General features: G+C 36.4%; 1 long non-coding RNA gene across 3 annotated transcripts in view; it reads right to left on the reverse strand.

Annotated features, from left to right (window-relative positions):
• The window catches only part of LOC146758851 (uncharacterized), a 206,276-nt gene that overhangs the window by 86,222 nt on the left and 107,080 nt on the right, over window positions 1-12,974 (reverse strand). Inside the window, exon 1 of one of the 3 annotated variants that reach the window (XR_014933230.1) lies at window positions 3,722-3,936. The exons of the other annotated variants lie outside the window; for them this stretch is intronic. This is a non-coding gene — a long non-coding RNA (uncharacterized LOC146758851). Of the gene's footprint in view, window positions 1-3,721; window positions 3,937-12,974 lie in introns of those variants that run through there. 3 annotated transcript variants of the gene reach the window in all.

A 12,974-nucleotide genomic window follows, 5' to 3' on the forward strand; every position in this document is an offset into this window, starting at 1 on the left:
CTTCTCTATTCCCATGTACATTGAGGGCCTAAGAGAAAAGTCAGGGTGGAACTTTCCTCTTCCTGTAGAGAGTAATTATTTATCTGAGACTGATGTGGCTAGGTTCCAAAGCATGGCTGTATGAAAACCACATGCAAGCTGTTAGCCATTGATGTAAGCCTCACGGTGCGATTGTGAATCTTCACGTTTCTCATACACCTCAAGGACAGTGAATCCACCACTTCCCTGGGCAGCCTGTTCCAACGCCTCACCACTCTTTCCAAGAAATGTTTCATAATATCCAACCTGAAGTAAAAATTGGCCATGTTCAGTGTCCCAGCAGAAACACCTGACTGCAGGATGAACTCACTGACCATCTCACAGCTCGCCTCATCTCCCAGCGTGGTTCCTTTGCACTAGACCACCAGAAAGTGACCCATTCTCTCATCCTGATGACCAGCTAAACTAAAATCAATCTACACTCTCAGACTATCTGCTGACAGCTAACAGTTGCAAAGAACTAATTGACAAATTCAGGCATTTGCAGCACTTGGAAAATAACTCAAATTTGTTCAAATATTTTTGGAGCTGTCTCTGATGCTTGTGGTGTTCCTCAGGCATCTACAGTAAGTGATACCTAGGGGGAGAGAAGAAAGCTCCATTCCAGCAAAGCAATTCTCTGCTGAATACTGAATGCAGCAACTACAGAATCTTAACTGCCTCTTAACAAGTTTTTTAATTGACCTGTTCTGGTTTAAAGTGTCTCATGTTATCTTTTGCTTGTTGTTTTTGTGTGCGCTTTTTTTTTCCTAGACATCACACTGTGCAATTGCCTCAATAAAGCAAAGACAGAGTGAAACAGTCATGTATAATGTGTGCAGCCTAAAGCTGAGGATTCCCATGTAGCAGCTTATTCATGGAGCTGGCTACACTTCTTTATATCATTTAGTTAGAAAAGTTTATATCTGATTTCCTTCAAAATTTTTCTATATCTGGGTGGAGTTTATTACAAACTAACATGTTAACACTAATATCAGTAGTTCTTGATCAGATATCTCTTCAGTTTATTCAACTGCACTGAAGTAGGCTCCCACAGTAACCTCACACTAATCTTCACTTGACTTAAGTACTATCAGATGTGTGCTATTATACAATAAATAACATTTTGCTGTATGTTTAATGAGAAACTCACCCTCTATTCTGTAGAGTGTAAATCTTGCAAATCTTGGGAAATTTTGAAATATTATAGAATATATCAACATGATACGCTGAATTGCACACAACTAGAAGAGACAGAAAAACAGTAAGAAAAAGAAGTTGTCAAAAACACTATATTTTAGCATTTTTTCTTTTTTTTTTTTTTTAAATATTCTATAGGCAAATAAGAACTGAGTTATTATTATGCAGATAATCTGTCTGAATTTTCCCTATGTCTTTCATGAAATGAGGATTCTTAAGGAGTCAATAGGTCCTCTAAGCAATATAAACAATCATTAAGTAGAAGACCCCAAAAAGTCAATAAGTGAATTTATACTTAAATTGGATTGTTGACTTTATGGAAAATAATGTTTACATCGTATACTCTGGTCTACAGAACCATGGAGCCATGTGAAACAAAGTCTCACTTTACCTTGTTATTTCCTTTGCATCTATGATATTTGAATTAAGGGTTATTCAAAAGTTATGCCTCATTTCCTTCCATACCTCCAACTTCAGACCGCTGTCAAGTATTATTTATTAACTCCATTATAGTACCACATGGAGACCCTAATCAAGATTATGCCCCTACTGTGTTAAATTCTGTACATTATAAAATAGAAGATAATCCTTCTCCCAAATTCTTACATCAGAGTAAGTGAAAGATGCTAGCAAAACATCTCATGATACTGTAAAAAGAACTTAAGTGACTTGATCAATGGCCAGTGGTAAGTCAGTGGTAGAGCCAAGACCAACATAATTTTCCTTTTCCAGCCCACTGCTTCTAATCAGTAAGGATGTAAGAGGGATAATCTGTAATAACAGTAAAATGTAGGTTTTTTGTTGTTTTTTTTTTCAAGAATAGGGAAGAAAACAGTAAGACCTTCACAACTTTATTTCATTATTTTTAACAGCTGTCTGAATTTTCCATTTGGATAGACAACCCTTTGGCATGCAGAAATTAAGTAGAATATAACAAAATGTTTATTCACAAGAGGGAGAAAAACAAAACTTCTTCATGTCTTTACTATGAGAGCAAATATCTGATCTAATGAATCTAATGTTCCTCCCTTTACAGTGCCTCAGATCTGCTCCTTTTTCTTTGTTATGTCACTATACTGTAGACCAGATGGAAAAGAGGCTCCTTGGTCTTGCTGATATTGTAGAACAACAAAGATTTTCACATTAAAAGAGGCGTGGCTACCCTAAGCAGGAAAAATATGTCCCTTTTCAGATTTAGCCTCTGGATTTTACAACATCTAGTACTGACTGAGTAGCAGATAAATGGCAGAATCTGTTACTATTGAGTCAAGCTGTTTCCACAACTAATTTTTTTTCCCTATATTTGGAAGTTATATTTGGTGTTTAATATGTTAATCTACATCGTACAAATCACTGAATTCCTTTATCTTATCTTTCTCTAAAATGATGAAAATTATAAGGCGGTTCTTCACAACAGCAATGGATTCACTGTTGGTGATCTTAACTACACGATGAAAAAAATCCTTAAAAGAAAGCTCTGGGTTTCCACACGGAATTGGAAGCGACCAAGTCAGATAGAAGTAGCAGCAAGCAGAACTGAGATGATCACTTAAGACTGTTTATAAATTGAGAGCCAGCAAGGACAAAGAAATTCTTCCACAAAATCCCTGTTAAATAATTCTTGCAGTAGCTCAACTTAGTCAAGAACTTGGAGATAAAAATCACATAAATCCTACAACAAGGCCTAGGCATCTGCATTTAACAAGAACCTCAAAACCTTTTACAGATGAAATGTGGCTGAGATGTATGCAGACTGAAGAGCTCTTCAGAGTCTGTTCCAATGAAAATATTGTCTAAGTACATAAGCATTAGAGCTGAACAAATAATTCTCAATGAATAATTTATCTGATTGATTTCCTCTTTTTCTTCTCTCCCTCTTCAGAGGCTATGCATGGACAGAACAAAAAGTATATTGAATTTATTCATTATTTGAAATTATTCACAATCTTGTTCAGTGAATAATTCTAGGCCTACAAATCCTTTGAACTGTGGACTTTGAGTAGCTAATTTGCAGCTCACACCATAAAGTGTGTAATAACGAACTAACTAGCTAGCCAAGCACTGTTTTTAATTGCAAGAGTCTGACATCTGAATGAGTTCTGTTTGAAATTCAGTTCAGTAGGAGTACAAATGCTCAAGCTGGAAAGTCATTTTCATAGGCATTTTCCTAGTTCAGTGCAACTGCTCCAAAGCTGTGTTTGAAGGATTCAGAAGATACAAGGCAACATATTCACATCCTAATAGTCTCTGTTTATTTTAAAGTACCCCAGCACTAAATAGATTATATTAGGAAAAGAAACATTCAGCTTAGTGTGAAAACATGTATTAAAAAGATGAATAAGAAAGTATTTTGTGTGACAGTTACTGAGAGCTTACATGGATGCAGAAGGGAAATACAGAACAATAGCTTGTAGATGTTTCTATGGAAAGTAAAACTGGACAAGTGAAAACCCTCGAGGTAAGTCTGGAAAGTCTCCCCAGAGCCAGAAGTGATTTTTCCTACCTTCATTCTTTCCTGCTTTATTCTTTTCCTGACATCCTACTCTTGCCTGTCCTTGACGGAGTCATCAGTTTAAAAGCAAACTTCTGGGTCTCCATATCACTCTTATTGAAAGACTGGCTACAGAGAGTTGATCAAAACAGAAAGCAGGTAGACAACCAGAGCAAAAGGCTTTGTATGCTTTAAAGTGTATCAACTAAGGGCTTGCTGAGGTCAGAGACAGCATTAACTGGTATTTATCTGCCCCATCTTGTGAGTTTCTGTGCACCCCTAGAGGCTTTATCATATCCTACCTTTGAACTTCAGACTTTCAGTATGCTGGTGTATCTCTCATTCCACAATTTCAATTGTGACTGTAGCCAAAGAAAGAAGCTAGAGTTTATTTACCACCCATCAATCAGCAAACAAATTATTTACAGATGTGTTCATTTATTTGACTCTTTCATTTATTTACTTATGACTACAGCAAATACCACCACCAGACAGCGTCCAGATGGAAAACAATTACCTCACACTAGAACCGTATGCTTCTCAAGAGAAACTGGGGAAATTATTTGTATTTTAGACAGTTTGAAACACTTAGAAGTACAACATTAAGGCCTTTTTTTTCTTCTAGAAAATTCCCTTTGGATGCAGTTACTGTTAAATCTTCCTGACATATCCAAAAATAAAAAAAAAAAGAAAAAAGATTCAACATACAGAAAGAGGCTTATGATACTGTGAGTCCAAACTGAAAGGTAATCCCGTGTAAGTGGCAACTCAAGAGTGCAACCTAATCTTCTGAAAAAAATGCCCTGCACACTGGGTCAAGTACAAGAGTAAGCCAAACCATGCTGCTTACCCAAATGCGTGTGGCTTGAAGCTCAAAGCATTCCTAGATGTACCAAGTCAGAATTTACTAGCAGAGGAAGAGTCTTTTGATAACAGTGAAAAATAATTAGAAGGTTACTAGTTGATCAAATCTGGTTATAAAACCTTACTTGAAGCTGTTTAATAAAATTAATAACAATTTACGACAATATAACCTCTAAGGTAAGCTGGTAGCACAAGACAGATCAGTATGCATGACAATGAAGAGTGTATCTCTATATTCTGTGTTCTTCACTTGCTTCACAATTCCAGAGAAGTGACAGCTCTACAGTAATATCCAATAGATACTAGCACCAGGAAGTTGCTGTTTGAGAACTTCTTTGCATCTCCAGATTGTGCTGAAAGAGAATCCAGCCTATCATCTGGATCATTAGAGTCAAAAGCTCTACAGGCCCCACATCATTGCTCAAATGGTAGAAACGATAGCTTTTATCTGCACTCCTCCAAATCCAGATGCACTGTCATTTGCTCCTGCTGTGGCATTGCATTTTGAACTTCATGTTTCACTGGGTTGTGCCTTAAAGGCAAAATGGATCCCTTATAATTCTGGAGAATAATTGAACTAATTCAATTTCCAGACGTGTTTTAAAGATGTTCCTGTTCCCAGATATGTGGTCATTTGGAAAACTTTTTTTCAGACTTGGTTCTTCCTGTTACTCTTTTCATTTGACAGAATTGAATAGAACCCTTGCAAGAATTCTCTTAAGGAATGGTAGTAAATAACAGTTCAAAACTGAATGAAGTGCTTGAGTATATGAATACATGAAACTCATTCTGCATAATAAAAAGAACACAACCCTGTACAAGAAAGAGCTGTACAACTATCTTTTTTAAATAAGACACAAGATCATGCCTTATTAATAATAAAACTGGAAGTAATAACTGTGGAACTAATCTATCTTGGAGGGAACAGTATATTCCTGTATTTCCTGTGTTGGAGGGAAAAGCAGATTTTTGCCACAAAAACTCCTTTCTACATCCAAAAAGATGGGTTTCATCAGAAAGCTTATTACTTGTTGTAAAGAAGCTGAAATATTTTGGAGGCTTGCCAGACATCGTGAAAAGCTAAATTTCCTAGGGATTTCTTTATATCACGGAGTATAAGTCCCGTTAATAGGAGAAGGAAGAAAAATATTAAAGCCTTGAAAATCCTTACATACACACATACATCCCAACAGCTTTACAAATAATACTTCACTTTTTATGAGATTCCAAGGAATTTGCAGACCTGAAAGAAGCAGTAGATCAAATTTGTAAACTAAAAGTTATTTTGAAAGGGACACCAAACACAGAAGATATGAGACAGAGGCCTTCCTTCAGTTTTTCTTGTCCAGTAATATAGGAACTGGCTTTGCCTTGATTGACCTTCCCTAACAAAATACAGATCAGCATGAGATATTGCTGGACACCATTATGTATGGGCTGAAACATGGCTTTTGAGCCGAAGGCTGCAGCTGATACATATGTAATTTAACAGCTATGAATTCCTTCACTTGCCAATAAAGAATTTCCATTATGCAGACAGAAGGTGATTGCCATAGATTTAATATCTTACAGATTTTTTTTGTTGTTCATGGCTGGCCTTTTACATTTTCAGCTTAGGAAGGTACAAATGGGATTCACAAAACAGTACAGAAGCTAAATTTATTACGTTCTTCTCTATACAACAGTGTTCACTCATGAAAAAAGTTAAGCCTCTGATGACTAAGTTCAGTAATAACTACACATGTTTCTAATGTGCAGTCATCCTCTCACTGATACTTTTCTAAATTCCTATTTTCTTTTTCTGCTTTTTTTTTTTCCTTTTTTCTTTTCTTTTTTTTTTTTTACCTTTAATTGAAAGGAATTATTTAAAGGACAGTAGGGCTACATGATGCTTCTTTTGCTCCTTTGAGGGCACTTTATGGATTTACTTTAAGGAATGACATTTAACTGGTCTGAAGTAGACAACTAAATCTTTAGATTTTGGAAAGATGGTTATGAGAAGACATTGTCAATGGCCCACATGAGAATCAGCTAGCTACCTTTCTTTTCACTAACTTAGTTTGCAGAACCCAAAATTGAACAATACAAACTATCTTGAGATCCATATTATCTTTGTAAATAATAGGTAATTGTTTGTATTATGACACTATCCTCTGAACAGGGTAGCCCATGGCTGGACTCAGTACTCCAGATTTTGAGACAAGATCAATTCCAGATGATACCTCAACCCAGTACTAAGTGGAGAAGAAGAATCCCTCTATTTTCTAGCAATGCCCTTCTTAAAGTGGCCCAGCAAGCTGTTGGCTGCCTTTGCCACGAGGGCATATTGCTGGTTCACATTCAATCTGATGTCCATCAGGACCCCCAGGGCCTTCTCTGCAAAGCTTTCCAGCTGGTTGGACCCCAGCCTGTTCTGATGCCTGCGGTTATTCTTGCCCAAGAACAGGAATCTGTATTTTCCTTTGTTGAACTTCATGAGATTCCTGTCAGCCTATTTCTCCAGTCAACTGATGTCCTTGTGAATTACAGCACAGCCATCTGGTGCATCAATCCCTCCAAAAATTTTGCATCATCTGCAACCTCAGTAAAAGTTCACTCTATCCCATCTTTCAAGCCATTAATACTATTGGCCCCAACATCAACCCCTGAGGTATGTCACTGGCTTTTGGTTGCATATCATGCTGTAGTTCAGATAGTTTTGAATCCACCACACTATCCAGTTACCTAGCCTATACTTCCTCATATTGCCTGTGTGAATTATGTGGGAAGTAGCAGAAAGAGCTTAGCTGAATTCAATTCATCAGCTGCTCTGCCCTCATACACCAAGCCAGACATCTTATTGTAACAGACTAGCCACTTGGACAAACAGAATTTCCCCTTCATTAGATCAATCCAAATACTCTTAATCATTTTCTTGTCCTTCATATCTTTGGAAATGATTTCCTGGATTAGTTGTTACATCACATTGACAAGTTGTGAAAAATTCCTGGTTCAGCATTCTGAAGTTAGGGTGGAATTCTAGCTTAGGATATACTGTAATTCTATTTAAAAACTCACAATGGAAATGAAAATATGATAGAAATATCAAGAGGAATAATACTAAATATGCTTTATCAGAAAAAAATAGTTTTTAAATGTTAAAAAATCCACTTTTCAAGACTCAGACTTTTCTCAGTCTCTTTGGAGCAAAATGTTTCTCACAACCATTCAAAGTTTTCATACACTACATTCTGTGTTAAGCAAACCACAGAATCTAATTTTTGACACCATTAAAAAAGAATAATACTTTTTAAAATATAATTAATTACAAAACACAAATCTGAAAATGAAAAAAAAAAAACAACTTTCTGTTTTGAGAACTACTGTTCTGATGAACAATTTTGTGCTGCTTGTATTTGCACAGCATTTCATAATATTAAAATATGCTCAGTCCTGGGATTTTATTTTTTCTAAAAAAGTGATAAAAATGACATCCTGGAAGTGTCAGTTCTTCATTAGGAACCTATTGGTCATGATCAACAGGAGGAGGAGGAGGCTCCCGCCGACCCTCACTCTCCTCTGCTATTGTTGCCATAGCAATACTGAGCATCAGATTAGACCAGCTGTAAAGAGACATGCTGTGTGCTCCCTGAGTCCCTACTTTGCTCTTTCTTTTGTTGTTTTTTTTATTAACATAGCAATACAGATTGTTTGCACTGAATGTGTATAATAATTATGTATGAAAGAATAAACTCATTAGACAGCAGAAACTACTGTCGAGGCAGAAAGCTAGTTGCAATTAAAAAGAAAAAGGCATTTTGGAAATTGTATGTATGACAAATCATCAAGTGCGGAGACCGAGCCAAAAATTGAATGAAACCTCTCTGCGGTTATGTGAGTCCATTAACATTCATCACTGGAGTTTAGGGGCTTTAAAATTTCCTTTGAACCCACTGAATGAAGCAGGTACAGATTATTTACAGCACCAACCTGAAGTGGTATATAACCTCCTAAAACATGTTGAACATAAACCTTCAATGGAAACATCTCAAGTAACAGAGAATTCTTAAAGAGCCATTTTTAGAAAGTTAAACATGGAAACTTCATTTCTATTTTGGGGAGGAAATATATATTTGGTGCCCTTTACTTACACACTTTGCTTCTGCTAAGGCTGTTTGTGTTTATCGATAACATACAAAAGGAACACAAAATAATAAAAGCCTATGTGTATATATATACAGAAACACCCTGACTTTTTTACTCAAGGAAAAGAGTGCGATGTTTTAAGAGGCCATAGATATCAGAGACACACAGTGTGTGAGGAATCGGGAAAAGATTAGCTGTAGTTTGAGTCCTATGCAGCCAGTCTCTGCCCTCTTGATAAATCAGGATCTGGCTGGCACATTGGCAGTGTTTCATGAATTCCATGCACTCTTTTGATACTTAAGCGCTGTGACTGAATAGCTTTTACTTAGCAGGTTTCCTCAATAAAGCACCAATCAAGCTGAAAGAAATTGTTTAATCCATGACTTGGTCTAAGGCCAGGTCAAGTTGGTCTCATTTATCATCTTTTTAAGGTGGAGCTTTAAAATATGGGCAGATGATACAGCATGAAGTGTTAGAACCCATATGGAGAAGGTATGGCTCCATTACTATTACCAAGTCGTTGTTAATACCTCTTTGCCAAAGTAGCAGAACACAGCGCCTGGTCAAACATAAAAGCCTTTGAAGATTCTTCTGGGAATTCAGTTAGACTTTCACTGCGTAAATGCACAATTTGTTTCTACTATATAGACCTTGAAATGAGGTAGATCCCAAAGGCCAGAGCAAAACATCTGCAATATCCTGTATGGGTCAGATATTCTACTGATGTGATTTTCTCTTTGAAAATTGGTTTACAGATGGTTAGCAAGGTGTTCACAGTGCTCAGCTTTATTATTTCATTGTTGACATTTTCATCCAGTGCACTGAGAATAACTTTGTGAAGTAGGTACAATAATTACTGCCTAAAGGAAATATTATTCATCTATCTGAGGAAATTTAAGTGAGTTATTTCATTTATTTATTTGTTATTTATTAACTTTTCACCATATGTAAAGCATCAGGGAATTTAGAGAGGAGTTTCAGAAGAATTACTCTTTATGAAACCTATTCCTACTACTACTTTTTGCACTTGGCATCAGCCAGACTTATCAGCCAGATTTTGCAGTACAATGCTTTGCCCTGGTGTGCATCACCAGCACATTCTGGCTCTCCATCAATACATCTAGCCCAGGGAGAGCAACACCATTCAAACAGTGATCGTCAGGGGAAGAACAGCTTATTTAAGAGCTCTTATACTACAGAACAAGTATAATGGATACAGGCAGTCTCCACAGATAAGATGATCAGAAAATGGCAGGTTCCAAAGAAACATTATTTTTCTCCAGAGACAAGACAGAGAATGGTTGCTGAAGTTGTTTACTGACTAAGAAAGTTTGAAAGAGTGAGTGTTCATCTTGAGAATTGCTCCATTTGATCAGAAAAAAAAAAAAAATCAGGTCCGCTTGGGCTAAATTTCTCGCCTCTGGTGGTGATTTAAGTTTGATATCTTTAAAAAGTCTCCATATACCTTGTAAATGCAACCCCGGGCTCTCAAAATTGCAAGTGTAAACATTAAGTCAGATGTGTTTTGCCGTGATCAGCCAAGAAAACCCAATACTGAATCTCAGTAAAACTGAGTAAATAATTAATACTTCAATCACAATTACAATCAGCTGTCAGTCACAAAATGTGATAAAATTCATTAAGTAAAAATTGCCTATTTAGTTCTGACCACTTTAGCTGTATGTATCTCTTTTAGACGGATGCACTGAAAACTAGATAAATGGAAAGACTGGTTTTTCCTTCCTTATTTTCACTGTTCATTAAAATATGATTGAGAAATAAAATTGGGGGGAATATATTATGCTTCAAAAGAAAAAAAAAAAATTGCTGGGTACAAAAAAAAAGATATTATTATACTTGCCCATGTGGAAACAATACAGCTACAGACAGCATGCCAAGCCTGATTTCAGATCAGTATCATCTGTCGTATATGAACTATTTAAGTAACACATGGGTTTGAAGGGCTAACTTTGGCATCAGGGTTAGCTTTACCATGCAGTTTTTTTAGAAAAAGTGACGATAAAGGTTTGGGGGGATTTTCTTTTGGAAGACTAATTAAATCATCATTTGGACAATATGCAAAATTGTTAAGTGCTTTCACTATCAGATAAAGGTAATTTGGGCCTAACAGCCATCCAACTGCCTTTTTCTAGGCAATACAGGAACACTGAATAGCTGTTGTCATTTAGGTGAGAGAAACAGCATACAGTCTTAGTATACAGGCTGCAACACCTCAGCTGCTATTAAATGTAGCCCACTCCAATCCACATATAAGAAAATAGCCATAGCTCAGGTTTTTCCTACCTTCATTGGAAACATACCCGTTGTGACACATTTTTTAGCTGATATAAAGAGATATGCAACTCCAAAGGGAATTTTAACTGTGAAGAATAGGACCCTAATTTAATCACCTAGCTGACATGTCTGAGCTTAATCAAGATAAGTCAAGAGGGCCTGATTCATTTTGTTGCATTTCTGAGGAAAGGAGAGTTTTAATTTAAGTAGATATAAGGTATGCTTGTTGCAAAACTGCACGTATGACAGCATACTTAGCATTTTAGTAACTGCTCACAGCAATGCTATTTCCAATTATTTTTTACATTCTTATCATGGCAATGGATTAATGTTCCACTTCATGATTTTTTACCACTGTTCATTTCAGGGCCCAGGCATTCTGATCAGATGGTTAAATTCTCTTCTGTGAGCTTTACAAGTGTGCTCCAGTTTGCTCTTTTCAGTCCACTGCCTTTTGAATATTTGTCTGTGTTTTACTTCAATTCACCTCCAGATTTCTGATTCTTGTTATTCATGACAAAGACTTCAATGATTCTAGAAAAGACAGCCACCTCAATCCAGCTGCAATAAATCTCAGGTCTGATGAGAAATAATTTGGCAGTGCCTAAACAAGTCATGAATATGTTACAGAAGTTCTGTCTTAGTTTCTAACTTACAGCTTGAAGCTAAGAGTAATGGATGAAATCCAAAGTCTACAGAGTACATTTTGGTCTTGGTCTTTGAAGCTTACTGAGACTTTCTCAAACTGCATTTTATAAGCCCACTATATATTTTTCCTTGTAAAACCCACGTATTTTCTTGTAATTTTTTTTCCCTCTCTATCCAGTTGAAACCAGTATATTCATACCATGATCAAAGTGCAAATGTTGACATTTACACTGTCAGACATTTAAATAAAATTCTTGTATAAGTATCTATTAGGCAAGATTTACTTCATGCCATTTTCAATCAACTACATAGACAAGCAGTATATATAGAAAAATAAATCCCCTATTCATACTTATACAAATATTTCATGTACACTTTGTTTATTCATTGGAAGAAACTAAGCATATCTTCCGCAGTTTTACTACAGGTCATCTGAAGGGCAGTATCAGGATTCCTGTGATCCATGTAGGCCTCCCATGGGGGCAAAGAACAAGACCTGTTTGATCCAGCACCTGCTGTGAAACCATCACTTGGATACTTTTTTGTAAATTTTTGCCAGACTGTGAATAGTATAAATATGTAAGAAAGAGCAACAGGAAAATCAGCTGGATATTGACAAAAATGCCATTAGGAGCTACTGATCAATCATTTCAGGGGATTTTTTTTTCTCCTGGTTTACAGCTTCAGCAAGGTCAGCAGTTGGCATCAGTGCTAGCCAAGCAAGGCTACCACACAGTTTTTAGGCACACATATCATTAACATTGTACTTTTGCTTTAGTTTAAACAGAATGTGCATTAAATGTAAAATATGGCAGCTGGGTTTTTTATGTGATATTTACGAATAGCTTGGAGACTATTTGATGAACTTTCAGGATATCCTGACAGAGTTTAGCTGTACAATGTCATGAGATTCTAATGCCATAGAAAACTTTTACTAAAGAAAGAAAACTCCTCTTAATTGCCAGATAAATTCTTGGAGGGCTGTTTTGTTTGTTTTAAGTTTAGATCCTCTGGAACTTGACAAAAAGACCTCAGGGAATTGATTTGAGTAATGATTTTCTAAAGCTATTAAACTTAACAATGACTTCAAAGATTTAGCATCTGTTTTTTGAATGTTTGCATGAGGCTGACAGTTGGTATACAATGTTTCACCCCATTTCAGTCTGCAACTACCAAGATATTAAATGTTACGTAAAATATGAGCTTAGCTTGAAACCATGGTTCTGATCAGGAAGAAGACTGAAATAGGACATCTTCATGTTCAGCACATCATCAGGTGAAAATCTAATGCCTGCTTCACTTACTGATGCACGCACCTTAACGTCCCTGCTTG

The sequence above is a fragment of the Coturnix japonica genome, chromosome 12 (assembly GCF_054131305.1).
Source record: "Coturnix japonica strain WE chromosome 12, WE-NBRP24, whole genome shotgun sequence".
Taxonomy (NCBI): Eukaryota; Metazoa; Chordata; class Aves; order Galliformes; family Phasianidae; genus Coturnix; species Coturnix japonica.